This window comes from Odocoileus virginianus, chromosome 26, assembly GCF_023699985.2.
Source record: "Odocoileus virginianus isolate 20LAN1187 ecotype Illinois chromosome 26, Ovbor_1.2, whole genome shotgun sequence".
Classification (NCBI taxonomy): domain Eukaryota; kingdom Metazoa; phylum Chordata; class Mammalia; order Artiodactyla; family Cervidae; genus Odocoileus; species Odocoileus virginianus.
In genome coordinates, this window is record NC_069699.1 from 26,746,940 (window position 1) to 26,771,448 (window position 24,509).

Here is a 24,509-nt window from a genome sequence, read left to right on the forward strand (position 1 = left end):
ACTAAGTGCCAGATAGACAGCAGACTGTCTGTGGGCACTGTGGTGAATGACGGATAATGCAGGTAGTGCGATAGAGCTGCCAAAAGAAATAGCTGCAAGAATGGCAAGAGATTATGGCATTGGGCGCCTGTGCTTCTTTTCAGGGTAAGCCTCTGTCATTAGAAAACGTGCAAAACCTTGGCTTACAAAGCCAGTAGATAATGGAATTGGAGAATAAGCTTTCCTGCTTTGTCCAAGTTGAGGATTTCTGTTCACTAATGACTACTTGAGGCCAGGGGCTAAAATGGCATAGATGAGTTGCAAGATTGTACCATACATAATGCTGGTAAAACCATTTGAACCCACAGGTTCATTAAATGTTGAGTTGAGTCTAGGATGGTAGGAGTAAGACAGTCTGTCTTCCATGTATTTTCCTTAGGACCCCAAGGTGAACATTTGTTGTTTCTTCCACACAGAAGTCTTTCCTCCTTTGTATTTGTGCCTGCACTCTCCTGTCATCTTCTTTGGGAATTGCTTGTCTTCATAGAGTTCCATATAATACTTGTCAGGCTGACAGTCTCCTTAGGTCCTCTCTTTTGGCCTCAGGGGCAGGCATGGGATTGAGGTCTGGCCAGTCAACAGTGTCCCCTCCCTGCATCCTAGTCATTGGGCTAAGAAGTCATGTGACCTGGCACAGCCTATCTGAGTCCTCCTCTTGGTCTCAGAAGAGAGAACTCTTTTTCCTCTGAAGATGCAAAGATATGAGGATATGAGTGAAGCATGCAGCTCGTCCAACCCCCAGACATGAATGAAGCCCTCTTGTCATGGAAGAGAATGAACCCTACTCATAAAGGAAAACAGAAGCTGAATTTTGGAGAGAGAGAGATCCTTCTTACTTGTACCACTAGAATCCCAAAGTCAGTACCGCATGCAGTGTTTCATTTGCATGTGTCAAAAAAAATTCCCTTTTTAACTTAAGCTTAGAGCTTGTTTCTGGCAATTTTAGCTATAAGAATCTGAACAATCAAGTCCATTTAGCCACCTGTAACCTTCTAACTTCTAGAAATTGGCTGCTGCCTGGGGAAACTGTTAATCCCATACTCAGATGCCTACATCAGTGCTGCAGGAGTTCTTTGGAGATGTCTAAAATTTCAGGGCATTGCCCCTATAGGAAACATTGAGTATACACATTTGGTTTGGAAAAGCTAAACAGAAAGAGGCAAAGAGAGAGAGAAAAGCTTGAATCAGTCTATTTAGGAGAGAAAAAAGGAAGGAAAAGTGGTAGAAGACACTGGTCCTGTTTATAGTGGATGAGAAAAGGCAGGGTCTCTGTTATCAAGCAGTGAAAAACTTAATGGTTCCTGGTGGTCAGGAACTTTTCCTCCACAAAGCGCACTAGTGCCTGGCATTTTCTGTGTGGCTCAATGGTGAAGAATCCGCCCGCCAATGCAGGAGACATGGGTTCCATCCCTGGGTCAGAAAGATCCCCTGGAGAAGGAAATGGCAACCCACTCCAATATTGTTGCCTGGAGAATCCCATGGACAGAGGAGCCTGGTTGACTCCAGTCCATGGGATCATGAAGAATTGGTCTCGATTTAGTGGCTAAACAACAACTACCACCTGGTGTGTGTAGGGTGTGCCAACTCTACCAGGGGAGCTGTTACATAACCTACACGTTTGACTAAAGTGAATTCACCTCCACACCCTCTTCACAAAGAACAGAGAAGGGAGGAACAATTTCCACTGTGCAGTGTTCCGTCCATCCACCCCACCCAGCGGGCTATGACAGTGTGACTTCCTACTCACATCTCGCTGCATTTGTGGGCATTAGGAGGGATGTTCCAAGAGCCATTTTAATTGTACAGCCTTTTCATCTTTGTGAAAATTTAGAACCCAGCTCCTTGAATAAGATGAGGCATCCACCACCAGAAGCCCTCAAATTCAAACTCTTACCCAAGAACGTTCAGAGGGCTTGAGTAGGGGGTGGCTCTCAAAATATATCTGGTGATCACATGAGTCTCAGTGTTCGTAAGCCACAGATAACTGGGTTCCATAGGATTTGAAATCACTTTTAGACTCCTTTACTGCTCTGGTCTGTTGTGAATGATAAGTCCAGCAAAATGTCTTGTGATATGTGGGTAAAATCCTCTCAGCAGAATTTGCCAGACAACTTTCACACCATTGAATCACTCTAGACTCCAAGGCAGTAACTCTGCCATCAACAACACATAGGGAAGGCTGAACTTGGTGGTTGGTCTGTTTTGTGTGTGGTGGGCACTTGCTGTTCTACTTGCCCAGCGGTGCTTTTTAATTGGAATGATTTTTATTTGGTCTGACTTCCTGAAATAGAATCCTTTGCCAGCTAACTCCAAAAAATCTGTCAGGACAGAGAGCAAACTGTCCAGGGTTCTTGGCTCAGCGGTTTGGGGATGAGACACAGCTGGAAGTGAGGCAAGGTGCAGGATATTCAAATCTGATATTGAAACAGTCTGTGTGTGTTTAGGGAGTCACCACAACATTTGACTTGACATCCCCACCCAAACCCCAAATCCCAAACCCCAAACAGGTTCCACTCCAATAGCCAGACTCCAGTCCATGGTTTCCAAGCGTCTTTTGAATGGTTTATTTCTTCCTATTTACAAAGTGAGCTGTTTTTGAAGGGGACATCAGTTTTTATTCATGTCCCGGACCCTGACTGGGTCTTTGCTTCTTCTTTGTCCTGCTTTTTTGTTTAGGCCACAGAACACTTAGAGCCGGTAACTAGGGACCTGCGACAGGCACCATCACCTGATATGATGTATGCACAGTGATAGAAGAAGTGATCATAATATAAATAAAGCTCATCTAGCAGTGTTTTTGTGCAAGTTCCAAAACCACACACAAGCCTCACCCTTGGCATGTACTGATTTCCACTGAGGAAAAAGCGAAAGAGAAAAGGCTTGTTGGGAGCCTGATGTTGGCGCATAGAACTTAGCAAATGCTGTGTGACTTGTGTGCACAGTAGAATTCTTTTCAGAGGGAGGATGACGAGGAAGCAACATGGTTTCTGCAAATTAAGGCATTTGATGCGCAGCTCTCAGTGTGATTTTTCTGTCTTCATTAGACCCACTTTGGATTTCTTGCCTTAGTTTCTTTTGGTGGACCATTTTCCTTCATTGTAATTTCACTACTTAATTACCCCAGCCTCAGTCTTCTGAGGCAGCATGCCAGGGAGATCAAGTTTTTTTTTTTTTTTTTTTTCCATTTATTTTTATTAGTTGGAGGCTAATTACTTTACAATCGAGTTTGTTTTTGAAGTCTATCACATTTCCTCCTTTCATTCCTCACCTCTTCTTCCTTTCCTCTTCACCCCTCCCACAAAACCTCTAAAACATTAACCACCCCCACATGGTATTCCTTTTGTAATCTACCCAAGCCTGTCATTTTTTTTTTTTTCAGTTTCTAATTATTTTCTGTTCTGTACCAGTGGTCAGCAAACTTTGTTCTGTAAAGGACCACAGTAGATAGTTTCAGCTTTGCGGGCCACGCTGTCTGTGTTGCAACTGCTCCAGTCTGTAATTGTGTCATCAAAGTAGTCATCAGCAGTGCATATCTCCACTCCAGAAGAATCATCATGTGTCTAAGAAACATCAGTCATCTTCTTTCACAAAATACACTGCTTCAGCTATGCCACGGAGTGAATTTGTGCTGTCCAAATTGATATGTTGAAGCCCTCACCCCTAATTTGATGGTACTTGGTGACAGCCTGTGGTAGATAATTTCATTTAGGTGAGGTCAGCAGGGTAGAGTGCCCAAGAGAGGGTTACTGTTCTTATAAAAAGAGACACTAGGAAGTTCTTTTTCCACGTCTCTCTTTCTGCTTCATAAGGACATAGTGAGAAGGCAACCGTCTGCAATCTGGGAGAAGGGCTGTCACCAGAACTGTATCACCTGGTGCCTTGATCTTAGAATTCCTAGCCTCCAGGACTGTGACAAATGTATGTCTCTTCTGCAAGCCACCAAGGGTCTGACATTCTGTTATAGCAGCCTGAGCAGACTAAGACAACCTTCAAAGCAAAAGAAAACAAAACTGCCACCCCCCAAAACAGCCCTTGGGCTCATAGCTGATGGCACTGGTGATCCTTGCCTTCTAGGGTTTGTGTACCTATGTAATCCCTACTCTTGGGGTATGAGTGCACCTAGCAGCTTCCTTCTAACCAATAGAATAGAACAAAGGTGATGATACAGTCTTCATGCTTATGTCATGTAAGGTCATAATGTCCATCTTGCTAACAGATCGTCTCCTTTGCTGGCTTTGACAAAGCATGTCTCATGTGGTGAACGATGCTACAGTAAGGCCCACGTGGCAGGTAACTGACGGTGGCCTCTAGCTGGCAGCAAGCAGGGAACTGAGGTCTCTGTCTGAAAGCCTTCCAGGAACTGGGTCCCATCATCAACCATGTGAGTTTGAAAGTGGATCTTTTCCCAGTCGAGCATTTAGTTGAGACACTTGTCACGGCCAAAACCTTAATTGCAATCTTACAGAGAACCCCACTAAAGCATTTCCACACTCCTTATGGCAGAAAGTGTGAGATGACAGATGTATGCCATTTTAAGTGGCTAAGTTGTGATCATTTGTTACACAGCTACAAATAACTGATATGGGTTGAAACATGGGTTTTTCATGTGTTCAAGTCTCTTGCCTCCACTGTGCACTCCTATTGCCCTGGGCAGGCTTGAATCTTCTCATGATTCTCACTCTGATGATGCAGAGTGAGACAATAGCAGAGCCCACAGTATAACAAGTATTCAATTATTCTTAGCTGTTATTATTTTTAAGTGCTAAGGAATTGCAGAAGAGGGTAATTTAATTTTCTCCAGAATCAGGGAAAAATAATTAGAACTAACACTTCTACTGGGCTCTCAAATTTATGGGCTTGCATAGAAATTATTGAATTTGGTCATTACTGCATGATTCTCAGCTCTAGATGATTTTCTCCTCTGGTGGCTGTATAGCGATATTTTTGGCTATCACAGCTTGTAGAGCAAGCTCCCGGCATTAGAAGGTAGGGGCCAGAGATGCCACTAAACATTCTGTGATGCATAGGACAGCTCCCCACAATGAAGAATTATAGGACCAGGACTTCAGTAATGCTGAGGTTGAGAAACCATACTCTAGCAATTCCATGTGTGTGTGTGTATGTGTTTGAGGGATCATGCATGACTCATAAATGAGAAAGCAAACCAAGAGAGGCTGAATTCCAGAAGGGGTAGGAGATTACACAGGCGATATATTGCAGAATTGGGGCAGAAATCTTTAATTTCAGGACCCAGATCCATTCCTTTTTCTTCTCCCAACTTCACCTATCTATCCTGTCTAGAGGGCCATTGATATCAGCCTGGAGTCAAGAGCCAGTATGCTTTGGCCCAAAGAAGGGACCATAATGGTGGAGATTTCAGGCCATGTAGCTGGTGAAGGGGAACTAGAATTCTTTCAGAAGAGATCATTTCAATCCCACTTGGTAGGGTTTAGAGTTAGGTTGATAGATATCTTCCACCAGAATCCAGAGACATTCTTGCCTAAATAGAAACTTAAGTTTTTGTATTTTATTGTATTCTCTTCCAACACCTGAGAACATTTCAGGCTAACATGGACAGTCAATCAAGCAACATCTCTGGTCACTGTTTTCTGCTGAGACCTGTATAATTAAGACCCCTTAATCTGTACTCATGTCCCCATTTGACAGATGAGGAGACTGCACCTTCAAAAGGAATGCAACGGCTTGTCAAAGGGCACACAGGTTGCAAAGGGTGGAGCTGGGATATGAACCCAGGCCCTTCAACTTAAAGTTTTCATTAATTTCCCCAATAGAACTGAACCCACTATGCATCCAGCTCTGATTGGGGTATTGGGGTGTGTGTGGTAGAGTATATAAAATGTTTCTTGCTTTCAAGCAGTTTATGACCTAGAGGAGGAGATGCAGTTATAAGCAGGTGACTAAACTATAAGTGTAAGTGCAAGTGTGTGCTTCTAACAGGTGCAAACCTCACACTCTTGGGATTGCAGGGAGAGAGAGAGAGAGAAATGTTCTTGAAGGTGGGACCGAGGGACATGTGGAAAGGCTTCAGGGAAGAGGTGGTACTTGAGCTGAAACTTAAATTTCAGGCAGAACAAAAGGCCAGTGCCCCAAACCAAACAGTAGATCCTCTTGTTAAAAGTGGTTTCTGGCTCCAGATGATTTTTTTAAAAGTTCCTCATTCAACTTTCAGCCAGTCCTCCATGACAGAGCTCTGGGATTTCACACATGTTCTGATTATTGCTCTTTTTTTTTTCCGTTTCATAATTGCACAACTGAGCAACCAAGTTCTCTAAGCTTCTGTTCAGGCCTGAAGATTTGCCGTATTTGGCATGCCTTGTGGTTTCCGTCATCATCCTGATTAAACTAAGTTTATGAGACAAGCTGCTTATCACTGCTATCAGCACTTTTGTTTCCCCATTTTCTGCTCATTTTCCCTAAATAATCAGAGCTAAGAGCTCTTAAATAGTCAAATAATCACCCTAACAGTCACTCACATAACACTCACTAACACACTAAGCGATGTGGAAAATAGAACCATGGATGAGAAGACCCTATACTCTCATCACTTGGACCATCCGTTCAACTGCTCATGAACATAAACCTGATTTCTGTGTGTGAAGGATGATTTGGGGGCTCTGAAAGCAGAAAGCATGAATATGCAGATGATGTACATCCATTTATTTATTCATTCACTCCATAAATATTTATTGGATATCCACTCTATGCCAGGCTCTGTTTCAGGGACTGGGGATGAAGCCTCAAACTACCTATCAGGTTTCTGCCTTTGTGGAGCTTCCAGACCAGATGAGGGAGATGGACCATAAGTAAGTGAGCAAATTTATAAATAAGGTAAATTCAAATCACAACAAGTAGGACTGCCAGGTCAAATATAATATGCCCAGTTAACATAAATTTTGGATAAAAACCACTTATTTTAGTGAATGTATTTTCCAAAATTGCATTCTGTACTTTTATTTCTTAAGTCAGGCAACAGTAGTCTTAAGAAATTAAATGAATTAACTGGGATAGTGTATCATTCAGGGTTCTGCCAGAGGAAGAGAACCAGTAGGCTACCTATTTTTAGAGATTTTTGCAAGGAACTGGCTTAAGAAATTATGAGTGATGGATAAGAAATTCCAAAATCCACAGGGCCTGCTATCAGGAAGGGCAGGCTTGAAATCTTGGGCACAAGATGAAGCTGCTGTTCATAGGCAGAATTTCTTCTTGCTCTTCAAAGAAAATTCACCTCTGCTCTGAAGGCCTTCAACTGATTGGATCAGCACCCCCACCCCCTGAAAATTATGGAAGATAACCTTTCTTACTTAAAGTAAACTGATCATAGACTCTAATCTACCAAATATCTTCCCATCAACACCTAGATTAGTGTTTATTAAATAACTGGAGAATATAGCCTACCCAAGTCAACACATAAAACTGACCATCACAGATAGGAAGGGGAGGGGTGTTCACAGCAGCAGGGAAAGCTTCTGTGTGGAGGGGACATTTGAGTTGCAACTTGAACACTGAGACATTGATTAGTAGACTGCATTTTAAGAACCAGGAGATTAAAACATACCACGTTAAAAAAAAAAGACCCTGGGGTAGGAAAGAACATATCTTGTTTTCAGAACCCCCCAGAAAGTCAACATGGCTGTAGGTGGAGTGCTCCTGAAAGGGAGAGTGCTATGTAGTTGGGTGGAAGAAGAGACAGTGACTGGGTCGTATCGAAGTACGAGAGTTAAGTGCGTGAAGCTCCAGGACTAATTCTTTGCAACCCCAAGAGCTGTAGCCCACCAGGGTCCACGGAATTTTCCAGGCAAGAATACTGGAGTGGGTTGCCATTTCCTCCTCCAGGGGATTATTCCAACCCAGGGATGGAACCCGAGTCTCCTGCGCCTCCTGCATTGATAGGCAGATTCTTTACCACTGTACTCCAATAAAAAATAAATAAATAAATAAAAATTTTTTAAACTCCAGAACTATTTGTAAAAGGATGTTAATAGGTAGAGAAAAGAGAGTGAGCTCTTTAAAAAGGCTTCTTCCTAAAGTATTTCTGGGTATCCGGTTGGTTCTTAAGCTGTTTGCAGACTCAAAGATAATTGCTGTGGGTCATTTAAGCACGGGGCTCTACCAAGTTGAAATGATTAGGACTCCACACAGTAAAATTCTCATTGTTTCTGAAAAGGAATCTTTTCAAGAGCTAAAGGGGATGCTCAGTAGATGGGCAGCCACTGTGAGGCATCTCCGGTTGAGAGTTTTTTCCTCAGTCTTTGCATTCGGTAACCTTCCTTTAAAGGCTGGTATTGTCAGATGGCAAGCCAATTGTTTGCAATAAATAGCTGAATATGAATCAACACCTACTCTCTGTCTGTGCTTACAGATTCCTGGTTTGTTGAAGACAAGATTCCAACAAATTTCGTTAAACAAAAAACAAATCAGTTTTACATGTTTATTCTATATTAGAATTCCATAGGCAGCTTTGTCTCCGAGAACTCGTAAATCTATTTGTGAATCCCCAATGCTGTTGTAGGAAAAATTACTCCCTGAACAAGGTGGAGATTCCTGGCATCTGTTACTTCCCACAATTTGCCTGTTGCCTCCAAGTCACACCAGGAACCCTCTAAAACAGATATAATAACTTTGGGAAAATCACCTCTTCTCTCTAGACCTGGGTTTCCTTATCTATTTTTTTTTTTTTTTTTTTTGCATGAGGAGTTCAGCTCTGAAGTGTTGTTCAGCCCAAACATTCTTGTTCCATGAGAATTCTCTGAAGTGTAAACTGTCTCACTGTGGTGTCTTGATTTGGGAGGCAGTATACGCAGGAGATATTGATCTCTGTTGGGTATCATGTACTAGAGCTGTTTCACTCCCTCAAGATCTTGATGTTGAATCTTTCCTCTTCTATCTCCGCATCCCAGCTAACCATCAAATAGTATGTAGTTGTATTCATTATTGTATAAACAACAATACTGTATAAAACAACAGACATTGACTGTCTTATAATTTTCATGGGTCGAGAACTGGGAGTGCCTTAGCTGGACTGTGGTTGCGGGTCTCATGGCCGCGATGTCCTCAGGGGCTGTCAGCGCCTAGCTGCTCAGCTAGGGCTGGGAGAGCACACGGCTGATGCTGGAGGCTCAGCCCCTCACCATGTGGGCCTCTCCACCGACTGCTTCATGCAACCTCACAACAGAGCCGCTGGCTCCCCCCAGAATGAGTGTCCCTAGAAAGAAACAAGGAAACCGTAATACCTTTCAAGACCTAGTCTTGGAAATCATACATCATCAAACCCACTGTAGCTAGTTGTTACAGCTGAGTCACTATATCTAGCCCCGTAATGAAGGGGAGGTGAATTAGGTTCTAGCTTTCAAGGAAAGAGTGTCAAAATTTGTAGACATGTTTTAACTAACCTAGTTGTATCTTATGTGTGTGCCTGTATGCTAGAGGAATTTTACTCCCTGAGATCATTTTTTTTCCCCCTGAGATCTTGATGATATTATTCTTCCAACTCTATCTCTCCAATCTTACCCCACTAGTAATTAAATAGTAAATAGCCTATAACTTACCTATCCTTCTGTCTTCTGTAACTTATGACAAGCACAGTGTGACCTGGCTTCAGAAAGCTTGCACATTACAAAGATGGCTGCTTTGCTGTTTTCAAGTATTGATTAACTATCAAGGCAATAATTAGCAAGTCTTCCCTCACCCAACCTTTGAGCAGTCCCTTGCTTGGGGACAGAGTGAAGGGAAGTGAAGTGAAGTGATATTTGCCCAGTCGTGTCCGACTCTTTGCAACCCCATGGACTGTAGCCCGCCAGGCTCCTCTGTCCACGGAATTCTCTAGGCAAGAATGTTGGAGTGGCTTGCCATTTCCTTCTTCAGGGAATCTCTCCAACTCAGGGATTGAACCTGAGTGTCCTGCATTGCGGGCAGACTCTTTTACCATCTGAGCTACCAGTGAAGGGTAAAACAAGAAGGTGTTTGTTTGTTTGTTTTTCCTTCAACCCCCTTAGAAGAATGAGCCATTCATGCACAATTGCATCCCATGAAAAGTTGTGCAGAAATATTCTAGAACCAAACTTCGTAGAGGATATTCTTCTTAAGAGGTTGCCAGCTTATCTAACCAGAGGGTGTGTGGCTGGGATGCCAGATATTCACTGCCCTGGGTCAATTCTCCCTCAGGCTGGATTCTCCTAGAAGTAGAGCTGGGGTAAGATCTGTGTGCAGGGTTATTTAGTAGATCCTGAAAACATGGATAGGAAGTGGAGAAGTGGGATGGGAAGGAATGAGTTATCAAGCTGTTTACTTTCTAGGTGACTAGAGCTTAATTCCACCGGTGAAACTCTGAGAAATGGTGTAAAACCCACATCTCCAAGTTTCACAAACTAAGAGCAACAAGAAGCCTGGGTTATTTGATCTACAGCCTCCCATCAGACTTTGACAGAGAGCTGCACCTGACTATTTCTGTAAGAAGTTGCTAGATCTGTGTAACAAAGTACCATGAATCGAGTGGCTGAAAGCAACAGGAAAGTGTTGTCTCACAGCTCTGAAGGCCGAGATGTCTGAAATTGAGTCTGAAGTCTGAAATTGAGGCGTTGACAGGGTCAGGCTCCCTCTAGAACGGTTAGGGAAGGGTCTGTTCCAGGCATCTCTTAACCTTTGGTCGCCTCAGACACATTGCACATGCTTGCAGATGTATCGCTCCAGTCCTATCCTCAAGTGGCCCCCTTCCCTTGCATCGTTGTGTTGTCTTCCCTCCGTGCACATCTGTCTCTGTCTAAATATCCCCTTTTAAAAAGAATATCAGCCATATGAGATTAGCGCCCACCCTAATAATCTCATTTTGTTACTTCTGCACAAAACCTGTTTCTAAATAAGGTCACATTCCACGGTACTGGGAGTTAGGACTTAAGTATATCTTTTTGTGGGGATACAGAGTCATCCGACCCTGTCTCTTCAGAGCTTGTGTCTGTTGTTGGGAGCAAGAAGGTGTTTCCAGTAGGGATCCTGGCTTTGGATCTTTGGGGTTCATTTCTGGTTTGGGGCTCTCTTGGGTTCCCTTTGGAAGAGCCAGGCTTTGAGTGTAGCCATATACAATGTTGGAGACAAGAGGCCCCAAGTGGATGAATCCTCACTGTCCAGATGGTCAGGCTGCAAATCTCAGAGGCATCTCTGCTTCCTCTTTTCCTCTCTTTACTACTTGCAGTCCATGGCAAATGCATCTATTCTAGCAAAGCTTTTCTTTTTTTAAAATCTGGAATCCATCCCTTGCTCTCCATCAGTGCTGAATTATATTCTCCCACCCAAAGTTGCAGGTTGAAGCCCCACCTCATTCCCTTTAGAGGGATGCACCACATTTGCTGTTCAGTCTTCAGGTCAATTTTATCTTCTCTTTCTCTTGTCTTTCCCTCCCACTCTTTTCCCCTCTTTCTCTTCCTTTTCTCCTCACCCCCTCCTCACTTCTTATGAATCCATAGCAGTCTGAAAAATTTAAAGTGTCGTAGGCATAGAGTATTTTCACAGAGTAATATTAATAGAAAGAATCTAGAAAGAAAGCTGACATAACTTAGATCCATCTTTGTTGACTTTGGCAAAATGAGGCTTATCCTTTCCAAACTGTTATACTTTGTCCTCCTGCTGGGCTTCTCTCTCACTCCCAAGGCACATGTTTCTCTTGTGCCTGACCTTGCACCCATGGTGTCCCTTCTAAAACCATATATATATATATATAGAGAGAGAGAGTATCTGTAAATACTTAGATATATAGAAAGGTGGGTAGATACATAGATAAATGATAGAAGCTCTTCCCTCCCTACTTCTCCTGGGGTGGATTTGTTGTTCAGTCACTAAGTTGAGTCTGACTCTTTGCAATCTGACCCCATGGACTACAGCACGCCAGGCTCCTCTGTCCTTCACTGTCTCCCAGAGTTTGGTCAAATTCATGTTCATTGAGTCAGTGATGTTATAACCTAACCATCCCATCCTCTGTGGCCCCCTTCTCCTTTTGCCTTCAATCTTTCTCAGCAACAGGGTCTTTTCCAATGAGTCAGCTCTTCATATCAAGTAGCCAAAGTATTGGAGCTTCAGTCCTTCCAATGAATAGTCAGGGTTGATCTCCTTTAGGATGGACTGCTTTGATCTCCTTGCAGTCCAAGGGACTCTCAGGAGTCTTCTCCAACACCCAGTTTGAAGGCACCAATTCTTTTGTGCTTGGCCTTCTTTATGGTCCAGTCCTCACATCCGTACATGACTACTGAAAACATCATAGCTTTGACTGTATGGACCTTTGTCAGCAAAGTGATGTCTCTGCTTTTTAATATGCTGTCTATATTCATCATAGCTTTCCTTCCAGGGAGCAAGCATCTTTTGATTTGATGGCTACAGTCACTGTCTGCAGTGATTTTAGAGTCCAAGAAAGTAAAATCTGTCACTGCTTCTGTTTTTTTCCCCTTGTATTTTCTCCTAAAGTAATATCTGCTCCAAAACAGAGATACCAAGAAACTGGTTGAAGCTGGGGTGTTTGAGCTGGTGTATGTGTCTGCCCAGCCAGGCCTGTCTACATGGAAAATACAGGATAGGAGATGGACAGGATCCCACAATTCTCACAGAGCTTGCCTTCATTGCTGTGCTTCCCAACCAGTCATCAAAAGCCAACAAAGAGGGATTGGGGGCCCTGCATTTCCTGGGAGCCATTGGAAAGCATCAGTGGGTTCAGTGTCTGATAGGAGGTATCTCATTCCCTCTTGGGTTGGTAATGCTGAGGAATCCATGGGTCTAGTCTATCACGGCAGACACTGCCAAGCCTCACCTAGACTAGACCCCCTCTCTCACCTGCTGACTTCCAACTGCCAGTACCTCTATTTCTTTGCCTTGGAACTTTCTCTTGCTGTTGGGACCTTCTGGGAGCACGCCTTAACTAATTCCTGATGGGACTTGGTGTGTAAAATCCCAACTCCCTCATCTACTAGCTCTTCGAGTTTCTTCAGTGGGACTCAGCTCTAGACTCCCACACGGGTAGCTGGCTGGAAAATACACCCTTTATTGACTGCTCTCCCTTCCCTCTCATGTTTCCATCCTTCTCAAATAAACTACCTGCATTTGAATAATCCTGTCTCATGGAGGAAGTACTTACTACCACCACACACACACTAAAACAAGTTGACTTTGAACAGAGCCATAAAGTATGGACTTTCCAATCACGTAGACCCAGGGTTTAATTCTCACTCCACCAGAAATGAGCTGTGTATGGACAGTCATCTGAGAATGTCATCAGTGAGATTAGGATAATAATGCATCCGACTCCTAAAGTGGAAGAGGATTCAGTGAAATTATGCAAGAGATGTGCTAAGCATAGAGCCTGGCTCTTAGTGAGTGCTCAATAAATGGTAATCAAATTTTGGTTCATTTGTTGTTAAATTTCCACTCTCTTGGCGTACTGCCACTTGGGGACGGTAGCAGAGAGTGCAGGTGTCATCTACGCTGGGAGGCAGCCGAAGGTTCAGGAGTTGGACAAGGGAATCCAGGCAGCAAGGAAGCCCAAGATTAAAGTAAAAGTCACGTGCCACTGAGGGGCAGGGCAAGGAGGGGAGCCAAGGGCAGCACTTCACAGGCTTCACTCTGCATGCAAATCACTTGGGAAAATTGTTGAAATGCAGATTCTGATCCAGTGGGTCAGGGCGTCAGCCTGAGCTTCTGCGTTTCTAACAAGCTCCGGGGTGATGTCAGTGCTGCTGCTCTTCAGCCCACATGTGAAGTTACAAGGAACTAAGGTTTGGAGAGCAAATGTCAAAGCCAGGAGAAAAGAAGGATTGGAAGTTAGAGTCCAAAACCCAAGTATGATCAAGGCCAGCCAATAGTATAGTTGCATTATATTTTCCATCACTTATCTGGAGCTGTGCCGTCCAGTATGCTGGCCACCAGCCCCATGTGGCTATTGGCACTTCATCCTGATCGGGATGAGCTGGGCATGTAGCACACCCACTGGAATTTAGGTACAAAGGAGAGAATGTAAAATAACTCAATACTTTAAAAAATACCAGTTCATGTTTTAATGATAATATTTGGGATATATTATGTTAAATATAATATTTACTTATTTAAATTTCACCTATTACTTTTTACATTTTTTTTTTTTAAGTATTGCTACTAGAAAATTTTGAGTTACATTTGTGGCTTGCGTTAAATTCCTGTTGGCCATCACTGGTCTAGAAAGAGCCTCTTTCTCCCCCTCTCTCTCCTCTGCTGCCCAAGAATCCATCCTTAACAATTCCCGAAGTGCCTTGGGGAAAACTCAAGAGGAGAGAGGCTCGTTGCTCTGAAGGGGAGACGGGCAAGCCCACAAAAGGGAGCTGTTTGGGAGGAACAAGGCAGAAACATGCCAAGTCATTCTCTGCAACAGCAGAGCTATTGCCGTGGGGCCAGCAGGGCGGCCTGGATCCCAGAGATGCCAGCCTGCCATGCTCCAGTGCCTTATGTCTGGGCCTCTTCAGTCCTTTTGCAAGTTTTCCTCCCCATCCTGGGCGACAGGTAATTAGCAGGGCCAGCTGGCAAGCTCCATCAGGCACTGTCGCCAGAGAGCCGGCAGCCGGCCTGCAATTACTGTAATCCTGGCTTGGTCTCCTAAAGAGAGCTCTATTCAGCACTCCCTCCGCAAGTTGGCTCTGGGTGATGGGGCTCGTAACCTCTACATTCTCAGGGTGTCTCTTGGCAATGAAAGGCCCACAGAAGAAAGTCCCCAGTGTGCAGACCTGCCACAGGCTTCCCTTGGTAAATAACTGGGCAGTTGGGCATAAGTCACTGCCTGTTGGCAGCATGGGGAGGCGGTATTTGAAATGTCTCGCCCAAGCCATCTATTCCTCAGACAGTTGCTTTTGCATGTTCCCAGTAACTCTTCTTTCAGTAAAGCATTTCTCAGAACCGACCACCAGTCTTTTCAGCTCCAGGAAGCTTGTCCAGGGCAGATCCTGGGCACCTCAGAAATACATTAAGAAGGATGCTTGAAAATTCATTAATCTTAGCTTCCATGAAGTGAGAAGGAAATGAGAAGAAAGGCTATTTTACCAAGTTGGGGACTACAGACAAAGCCAGTCTGCAAAGAGTCAGCAGAAAGATCTTCCTGGTCACTGCACTAATATTTTAGCAAGCCTCAGTCTTCTCATAAGAAAAATGGGTGTAGTTATAGGAGCATTATGGAGATGAATGCAACATTCTGTGTGATGGTTCAGCATGGCAAGCATGTGAACATGAGCAGTAAAACTAAGTGCAATAATAGGGAATAAACTCAAAGAAGCAAGGCAGATGGAATGCGTGTAGGTGTTCCAAACTGGAATGTTCCAAATTGGAGAAGTGAGGTTTAATCACAGGGGCTCCTTTTAACACCCAGTCACCTTGAAAGTCTGTCCATACTACATTATCTATGAGGTCTGGTGCAACATGAAAATGCAGGGTCCCTTGTTCAAAATTCAAGAAAAAGGTGCTATTGAAGGTACTAATATAGAAAACTTTTTCATTCTTCCACGGTCTATCTCTATCTTTGTATCTCTCTCTGACTATCTTCCCCTATGTTTCTATTTCCTATTTAATGTCCCACTCCTTTGGGCAGGGAGGTACTCACCTGACCAGTGCAGACCATCTCAGGTACCTGGGATGTACACTCAGCACATGCAAGCATTCACTCCCACACCCCCTCCCTCTATCTCAGGTTTCTTCTCGCAGCAGCCACTAGACCTATGCCCTATGCCCCAGCCAGGGACAAAGAGGTCAGTTCTCAGCCTCCAGAAGATAGGCAGTCACATGCTGGGACACATCCAGTGTGAATGTGGGTGGGTAAGAGACTGGGCCCTGCCGAGATGCCTGTGTCGGACATGCCATGGCCCTGCTGCGTGTGGCCCTGCCCTGACGCGCTCCCCAGTCTTGACTTTTCCTGTAACCAGGGAACTGAGCTCTCCTCTTGGTGTGTTGCGAGCCAAAGGACACAACGAAGCCAAAGACCTAGAGAAGAAAGGATTTATTACTTGCCGCAAGTAAGGTGAATACCGGGGAACTTTCTCAAAGTAGTTGTCTCCCCCCAAAAATTGGGGAAGTTTCAAGCTAAGGGTGCATGCATATTCATGAAGGGGCTTGGGCAGTAGACATAGTCCAAGTCTTAGATGACTGAAGTCCTTAGAGTCAGAAAAAGTCAATACATCATCCCTTGGGTTCTAGGTGATCTGGTCGTTGAGTACTTCAGGCTCATCTTTACCCTTGACTCAGAACTGGGAGCCTTCACAATCAATATATTATCTTTGCTATTGTTACTTCTCTTGCAGATGTTTCTGCACTGAATGTTCCCTTAAGATAATTAATTATGAGACAAGGATGAGCACTGCTCAAAGGGTTATTTCACAAAATGGCTTAGGTCAGAAATGGCTTCTCTTATGTCAAGAAAGCTGTGACTGGTTCTTTTTCTCTGGGGACCACCTATCCTATCTCCTTACGTTCCCATGCACCCCTCTAAGCCTCTGTCAAGAAAGAGGGCAGCATGGATTGCTTGGAGGAGTGGGGTTAGGGAGCCAGGTGGTGGGGAGACTGTAATCACTGGGCAGTGGTGGGGAGGGGGAGGCCAAGCAGGTCTGGGGTATCACAGAGCAAAGAGCCAGGCAGCAGAGTACTTGTCCTAGGGAGACAGAGAGGTGGAGACGCTGCAGGAGGCAGGACCACAGTGCCCCACAGTCCTATTAGAACTGATACATAAAACTCTAAGGGCTTCTCTGGTGGCTCAGCTGGTAAAGAATCTGCCTGCAATGCAGGAGACTCAGTTTTGACCCCTGTGTTGGGAAGATCCCCTGGAGAAGGGAATGGCTACTCACTTCAGTATTCTTGCCTGGAGAATTCCACAAACACAGGAGCATGTTGGGCTGCAATCCATGGGGTTGCAAAGAGTCAGACACGACTGAGCAACTCACACACACACACACACACGCCCAAATCACACATGTAATTATCAGCACTCTGAAGATGGTGACTATTAAGCATTATATGGCTCAGGGCAGGGCACCTCTCAGGGTGGCATTGTGTGACTGCAGTGCTTGAATGCCCTTGAAGCCAGTTCTGGATGAGTTAGATGTCACAGTAATTTGACATCATGTTTCCTATCACAGGTAGAGCCTGGCAATCAGATCCCACCTCTACCTGTCACTAGTTCTGTGACCTTGGGCAAGTCCTTTAACCTGTCCAAGCCTCAGTGTATGCATCCATAAAATGGGATAAATGATAGAACTCAACTCACAGAGTTGTTGCAAAGATTATAGATGTTGCAAGTAGGGTTTAGCTTGGTGCTTGGCATAAAACAAAGCCTTAAAAACCGTTAGATGTTGCTCACAAAGTGACTTTGAAAGGGAGGCATTCTTTTCCCCATTTATCTCTTGAAGAAAGAGTTCTTCACACTTTTCCAAGGCTCAGGGATCCTCCATTTCCTTTCTTCACAGGACCTGGTGAATGGCTGAATAAAACAAACCAGTGGGCAGGGTTCCACCAACATAAATAAGAAAGTGGACGACTTAGCCACACCCAGACTTTCATGCTGGCAAAGCATTACTCCTGTTACAGATTCAGCTTGGGCCCAGCCTTCTAAGAGAAGCTGGAAGGCAGTGACATGGCTTCTACCTAGGCTTACCTGTCCCTTCTCAGAAGCTGATTTCACTCCGTTTTCCTGAGAAGGTCTTCTCTAAACTCCCTCTGAAAACACACTCCATCACCATCTGCATGACCTTGAATGAACCACATCTAATAGTTTCTCTTAGGTGTTTAGTGACATTCCTTTTACTAGAGGTCAGCTCCCTGAGGACAAGGTCTGGGTCGGTTTTGCATAGTGTTTAATCTCCCAGTGCCTAGCATGATCCCTGACTTGTGGGAGACAATAAATGTTTGTCAAATCAATGGAAGGGTGGATGGATAAATGGACAGGTGGAAGGAAGAGATGGTTCTATTTTGTGAACTCTGAGTTCTTTCCCAGCTCTGACAGTCTGTTATGCTATAAGTCCACTTCATTGTTTCTACTTCTTCCTTTGAAGGATAAAGTTGGAAACTTCAGGGCCTCCTCTTCCATGATGGGCCTGCAGGAGGAAAACAGATCAGAAGTGTAGGGTGAGTTGGTGTACTGTCCCTGATTTAATGAGGGATTGCGAGCTGGATCTAGTAGTGCCATCTTGGTCTTAGTGGAGCTTTTCTTCCAGGTCACATTATCTCTTATGTATCTATGGCCCCCACTCCATTCCCAAGGTGCTAGGGATCACCAAGGGTCTCAGGGATTGAAGCAAACTCTCCGGTCAAAGAGGAGCTGTCTTCCTCCTGTATGATTGCCTGGCAACCTGTCCATGAGCGTTCCCCAGCAGATGGCCATGACTGACGGGGCTGCCATGTGGCTCCCTGGCATCGGAATGGATGGCAGAACTCCCAGAGACCCAGAGTTTCCTGATCTCACTTAGCTGCTGTCTCCGTGGCTCTTCTTCTCCCTCTTTCCTCCAGGGGTGGAATCTTTTAACTTTTATGGCATTGGGGACAAAAATGTGTTCTGTAAGTATACATGGAAATACTACTTTAAATATAAACCCAATAGTCAGGAACCTCCCTTCCCCCACTTTATTTTCTGATTCCATAGCATTGCTTCTTCCCAAAGCAGTGGGTGATTCAGTGTATCTGCCCAAACTAGGGAGAAAAATGGCTAGGCTAAGGATTGCTTTTCAAACTTGAATGTGCATGTCAGTCCCCTGGGGATCTTGTTCAACTACAGTTTCTGATTCAGTAGGTCTGTGTCAGGTCTGAGACAACCTTTCTAACAAATGTCAAGAGTGATACCAATAAGTAAGGCCCAAGATGGTCACTTCAAATAGCAAGACTCTATGGGAAAAAAAGTGAAATCCTAAGAGGGATGAGCAAGGAAGATTAGATACATCATACAATAATAGAATATTAGATGATTCTAATATTTCAAGACATTCTTGTACCTCACACAAACTTGAGTTCTAGGAACAAGTTTGGTAAAGAGAGAGAGAGAGTTGTGTGTAGCCAACTGGTCAAATCCTCTGTTTTTGCTTCAAAGGGGGACTGAATACCAGACAGTGGAGAATTGTTGTCAATAGTCCCTTTGCACAGCCTGGGGAGGTCATAGGGTCTAAAGAGGAAGACACACGTACTGTTACATTGAAGCATTTTCTCATGGCCCCAAGAGATTACCCTTCAGAGACAGGATGGGAGCTGCCGGAGTTCCCTACCCTGGGCTCTTTTTTAGATTAAAAACAAGAGTTGGCCCTCTTCCTGTCCATCTGCCCGCCAGCTGGACAGCACTTTGCTTGCCCTGCTGCTCTCACACACAGCTTCCCAAAAGCTCTGAGTTAATTGGAGCTGAGACAGGGAGATGACTTTGGGCTTGAAGTGGCATTGTGCTCCTGGTTCTTGGCAAGGATCCAGAGCCAAGGGATCATTTAGGACAACAGAAGAGAGAGGTGTGAGGGCTCTTGAGTGGCCAGCACTCACGATTCAAAGAGTCTAGTGGGCTTGGACTTTGGGGCCACCAGAAGGATGGATGGCATCTTTCACAGGCTTCATATTGTCCTTTATTTTATGAAGCCAGGAGGCAGTGACAGCCACAAATGGATTAGATACTCAAGAGCCCTTCTGAGCCACTTCTCCTCCGTCCGTTGGGATCTTCAGTTCAGAGACCCGAGAAGAGTCCTTGCACATTTCTCTTCAAGCCATGCTCCAGCCAGCCTCTAAATCCTTCCAGAGAAAAACTAAGGAGGGCTTCAGAGAAGGCTGTATCCGCTCAGCTAGTGAATGAAGATCTTGGCTTGTTTTCATAGGTGAAGGTCAGAATTGGGGTTTTGCTTGACTCTCCAGCTAATCAATCCTGGGTCAGAGATTGCAAACCCAAATGCCTGCAGGGGCCAGCAGGAAGCATAAAGGTGCCAAGAGGAATGCATACGAGAAAACCAGAAGAAGGGGGCAGGTTCAGCCAATGGTTGTCATGTGGGTCTGTGGCTCAGCTTTCCCAGGTCCTGGGCCTTGGGGGCAGATTCTAGAAACCTTTATTATTTTTTTTAATAGTACTAATCACAGGATTGATAAAATATGTACAATGTGCCACACATTGCTCTCAGAACTTTACATATTTTACATTATTTGGTTCTCCATGGCACCAGGACGAAGGTATTATTATCATCACCCCCATTCTACACATGAAGAAACTGAAGCCCAGGGAGATTAAACAACTTGCTCAGATCTTTCACCTGGGAAAACGGCAGAGCAAAGATTTGAAATAGGCAATGTGGCTCCAAGTCATAACCCACGTTCCTAACAACCATGCTCTATGGCTGGTCAGAAAAGAAACTATTGGATTCTGCAGGTTTGTACTTGTATTAGTTTTCTATTGATGTATAACAAGTTAACTGCAAATTTAGGGGCTTAAAATTGCAGCTTTTTATTATTTCACCATTGTATAGATCAGGAGTTGATGTCGGTTTAATTGAGCTCTTTGCTTAGGGTTAAAACTAAGGTGACAAGTTGGCTGGGCTCTTATTTCAAGGCTCCAGGGAAGAATCAACTTCTAAGCTCATTCACATTGTTGGCAGAATTTGGTTCCTTGTGGGTGTAGAGCTGGATGCCCCTTTCCCTGCTGGCTATAGGCCTGGGGGTATCTTAGCCTCTTGAAGCTGCTCTTGGGTGGTTAAACATAACCCAGTCCATCTTCAAAGTGAAAAACAGCCTGTCAAATCCTTCTTGTGCTTTGAATCTCTCTACTTCCCTTCTGCTACAGCCAGGGAAAGCTCTTAGCTTTTAAAGAAGTCACTTGTTTGGGTTGGGTCCACCCAGATACTTGCCTTAATTAGGCCACTGACTTGGGAATTAAAGTTAATTCGATGTACAAAATATTTTCAGATTCCTGTTTGATTGAATAACAGGGGATGGGCCTCTTGGGGGTAGGGCCACATTTAGGTTTCTGCTTACCATAACACTTTAAAAAGTGTTAAAAATCTTGTTTATGGCAAACAAAACATCTAAGGAAAGGGGTTGGGGGCTTCTAACCTTTGGTCCTTTCTTTCTTTATCCAACAACTGATTGCTCATTGAGTGCTAGCAATGCTCATTGAGTGCTAGCACTATGCAGCAAACAACACAGACGACCTCGCCCTTGAACTCCCAGATTCCATGTCACTAGGGCATCCATGAGAGTCCCCTTGGTGAAGTGGCAGTCACCATCCCTGGGCTCCAGTCCTGTTACTCTGCTGGAATATTTGTTTGTCTTCAATTTCATGCCCCACAAACCCTGTTTGTTTTTACTCTCTGTCCTGAATATTCATGACCACAAACGGCTCAGATTCCCTAATCAGTCTTCCATGTGAGCCACATTTAAACAGGGACCACATCTAACACCTCTGTTCTGATGTCTTGGCCAAAGCAAATAGAATTACGAATGAGCAGGAGCCTGCTGAATTCCCAGTCCCGTGAGACGGCTGCTCTAGACAGGAAAACTGAAATCCCAGGAGCAGGACACCAGATGCTGGTGGCACTGGGAGAGCAGGAAGAGATGGGGTAGTTTCCCGACCGCCAATTTCTGTGAGCCCTGTGGTTTGAGATATCGGTAAGGAATTCCTCCCTCCATTTTGGGCTTACTATTCCTGAGATCTTGAGCGGTTACCTGCTTCTAAGATATGATTGTGCACAGCCGAATGGTCTGATCCAATATGCACAGCCTTGTGATTTAATATTCTCATTAGTTTGATTTCATTAGTACTTACTGAACTCCTTGCATTAGATGTTTTAGGAATTTAACTCATTACCTCGCCTGACATCCTCCTACCTTTCTGTGTACACATTCTGCCTCCATGTCACATTTTATATGGCCCAGAAATACATCTGTATATTTAAAAAATATGTCACATGCCAACATCCCTCCAAGTATAACATCCAGGAGGAAACAGAATAGTGCAGATGTGGTCTAAGCAATCATCTGCTCTTTTGGAATCACCTGTCTTTCCTTTTTCTATGTTCCTCTCAACACTGAGTCCCCAGTGTTGGGATCATTGTGAGGATAAAGCCAGATCCCAAGGGACAGTTGTACTTGACTGAGAATCATCTCTTTTCTCTTGACTCCTGGGAAAATGTAGCCAGTCTCCCTTCAGGGTCCCCCTTTTGAGTCCAGCATGCTAGGGGTCATAGGCAGACCACCACAGTTTTATTTGCACAGAGATTTCACGGTCCTGTTAGGAGAGCTGATCACCAGCACTGAGTGAGGCTCAGAGGACTAAAACTGGAAGAAGGAAAAGAGTGGAAGGTGGAAATACATCCTGAGCCTCCAAGACGGGGCTGTTTGCATGCACGGTGCCCTGGGTAGGCCTGTATCATCTTACTGAATCCTCACAGCCACCCCAGAGGTGGGTCCTATGAATACCAGCACTTTAAAGACAAAGATACTAAGGTTCAAAGGAATTAGGCATCTGCCCAAGGAAATATAGGTAGCAAGCCTCTGCCCAGGTGGTAGAGAGTCCAGACTTCCTAAGACCCTCTGGGAACATGGCTTTCTATCAGCTGGGATCATCTGATATCATCAGAGATCATCCACACACTGAGGAGCAGAGTTCCTCTCCTTCCCAGCCCACCCTTCCAGTCTCAGGGGAACAGGAAGGGAATCTTTAATACTGAAACAAACAAACAAACAAATAAATAAGACTTTAAAAATGCTTTCAACATTAGCATTTTAGGGGGCTAGCTGGGAACAGAGAAATGAGCCCTGAACCTCTCCCGGGAGAGAGTGCTCATGGTTTTACTTTGTTATAATTTTCTCTCCTGATGAAAAATTTGCCATGGTTAGAGAGGCACTGAATAAACAGAACTGTGACTGATGTTTTCCAGTTTCCCTAGTGGATTTCATGTTTTTGTTTTGTTTTTTTTAAGAGTCCCATCCATATTTTGACAGCTTCAATGTGGTTGCCTCTCTGGGAGGCTGTGGTGAAGGTTGGGATCCCCGACCTCTCCCTTTCCCCACATGGCCAATGCTGTCAAGGGCCCAAAGGGTCAGGAATTGGTGGGGGGGGGGGAATTAGGAGACAGCATTGGGGTCCCACCAGATGCCATCAGCACTCATCTCTATCTGTGAAGGCAGCTACCAGCTGGGGCTACCAGCTGGGGCTCTGCTCATGTGCGTTCTCCTTTTAGGACAGAGATTCTGGGCAGGACAGACAGTGAAGTCTTTGGAAGACTGCTGTGGACTGAATGTGCCTCCCTAACATTCATATGTTGAAATCCTAACCCCCACAGTGATGGTATTAGGAGGTGGAAGCCTCTGGTAGGAAAGAGGCCTTAGAGAGCTCCCTCATCCCTTCCACCACAGGAGGACACAGTGAGAAACAGCCATCTGTGGCCCAGGAAGTAGGCTCTCACCAGATACTGAATCTTCTAGTACCTTGATCTTGGACCTCCCAGCCTCCAAAATCCTGAGGAATAATTTTCCATTGTTTATCAACCACCCATTCTATGGCACTTTTTATAATAGCAGCCTGGATGGACTAAGACACACCCTCCACCAATATGAATGGATAGACCACGCCCAGCTCTGCACACTCTGGTGAGAGAAATTGAGGCGTTATCTCCATCATCTCCCAGGGCTCACCCAAGGAATGAGCCCCAAAAGGAGGCTACTTGATAATGCCCCTACTTGCTCCCTTCCCTTTCCCCCCTCACTGTCTCCCCACAACCCTGGTGCTTCCTCCCAAAAACTCTGTACTCTAATCTTTGCCTCAGGGACTGCGTCTAGGAAAAGGGCTTCATGGCAGAGAGGAGTCTGGGGAAATCCAAATTGAAAAGCAAGAGTCAGAAACCTAGCAGAGAGTAACCACAATAACATTAGAGGGGAAGGTTCAGGAAAGACCCACCCAGAAGCACAAAGCCAGAGGAGGCCTTGATTCAGAGGCTCGGTGTCTGCCAGGAGGAATATCTCTGTTCTCATACTGTCAGAGGCTTGAAGGCCCTTCTCAGAAGTGCACCCGCCATCTGCCTTCATCCTGCTCGGCCTTTTCTGGTGGGTGGGCAACATGCCAGGAAGCCCAGCTGGGCTAAAGTTGAGATCCCCGTATGCATAGCTGGTATGTGTTGTGCGTGTGCACAGGCCTGCGGGCTGACTTAACACAAGAAAAAGTCCAAGAATTAGCCTCAGCCTCCCCTGGGAGGGGCACAAATGGGGTAACATGGGCAAGTCGCCCATCCTGGCAGCAGAGACAGATGCAGAGTTCAACAAGAGTTACTGGCAAGATTCTCCCACTTGTTCACGCTTGGCATAACATATTCAAAGCCCCAGTCTCACTATGCCTTTCCTTCTGAGTCAGAATATGTCAGAATCAATGCCATGACCTGGACTTTTTTCCCTTCCACTCACAGGTTGAGGCTTCCTAATCCCTCCAACTCCATTCCCTCTGTACCCCATCTTTTTGCTCTTCTCCG

General features: G+C 44.8%; 1 protein-coding gene across 1 annotated transcript in view; it reads left to right on the forward strand.

The window, feature by feature from the left end:
• PROK2 (prokineticin 2) overlaps nucleotides 1-24,509 on the forward strand; it is a 364,017-nt gene that overhangs the window by 92,044 nt on the left and 247,464 nt on the right.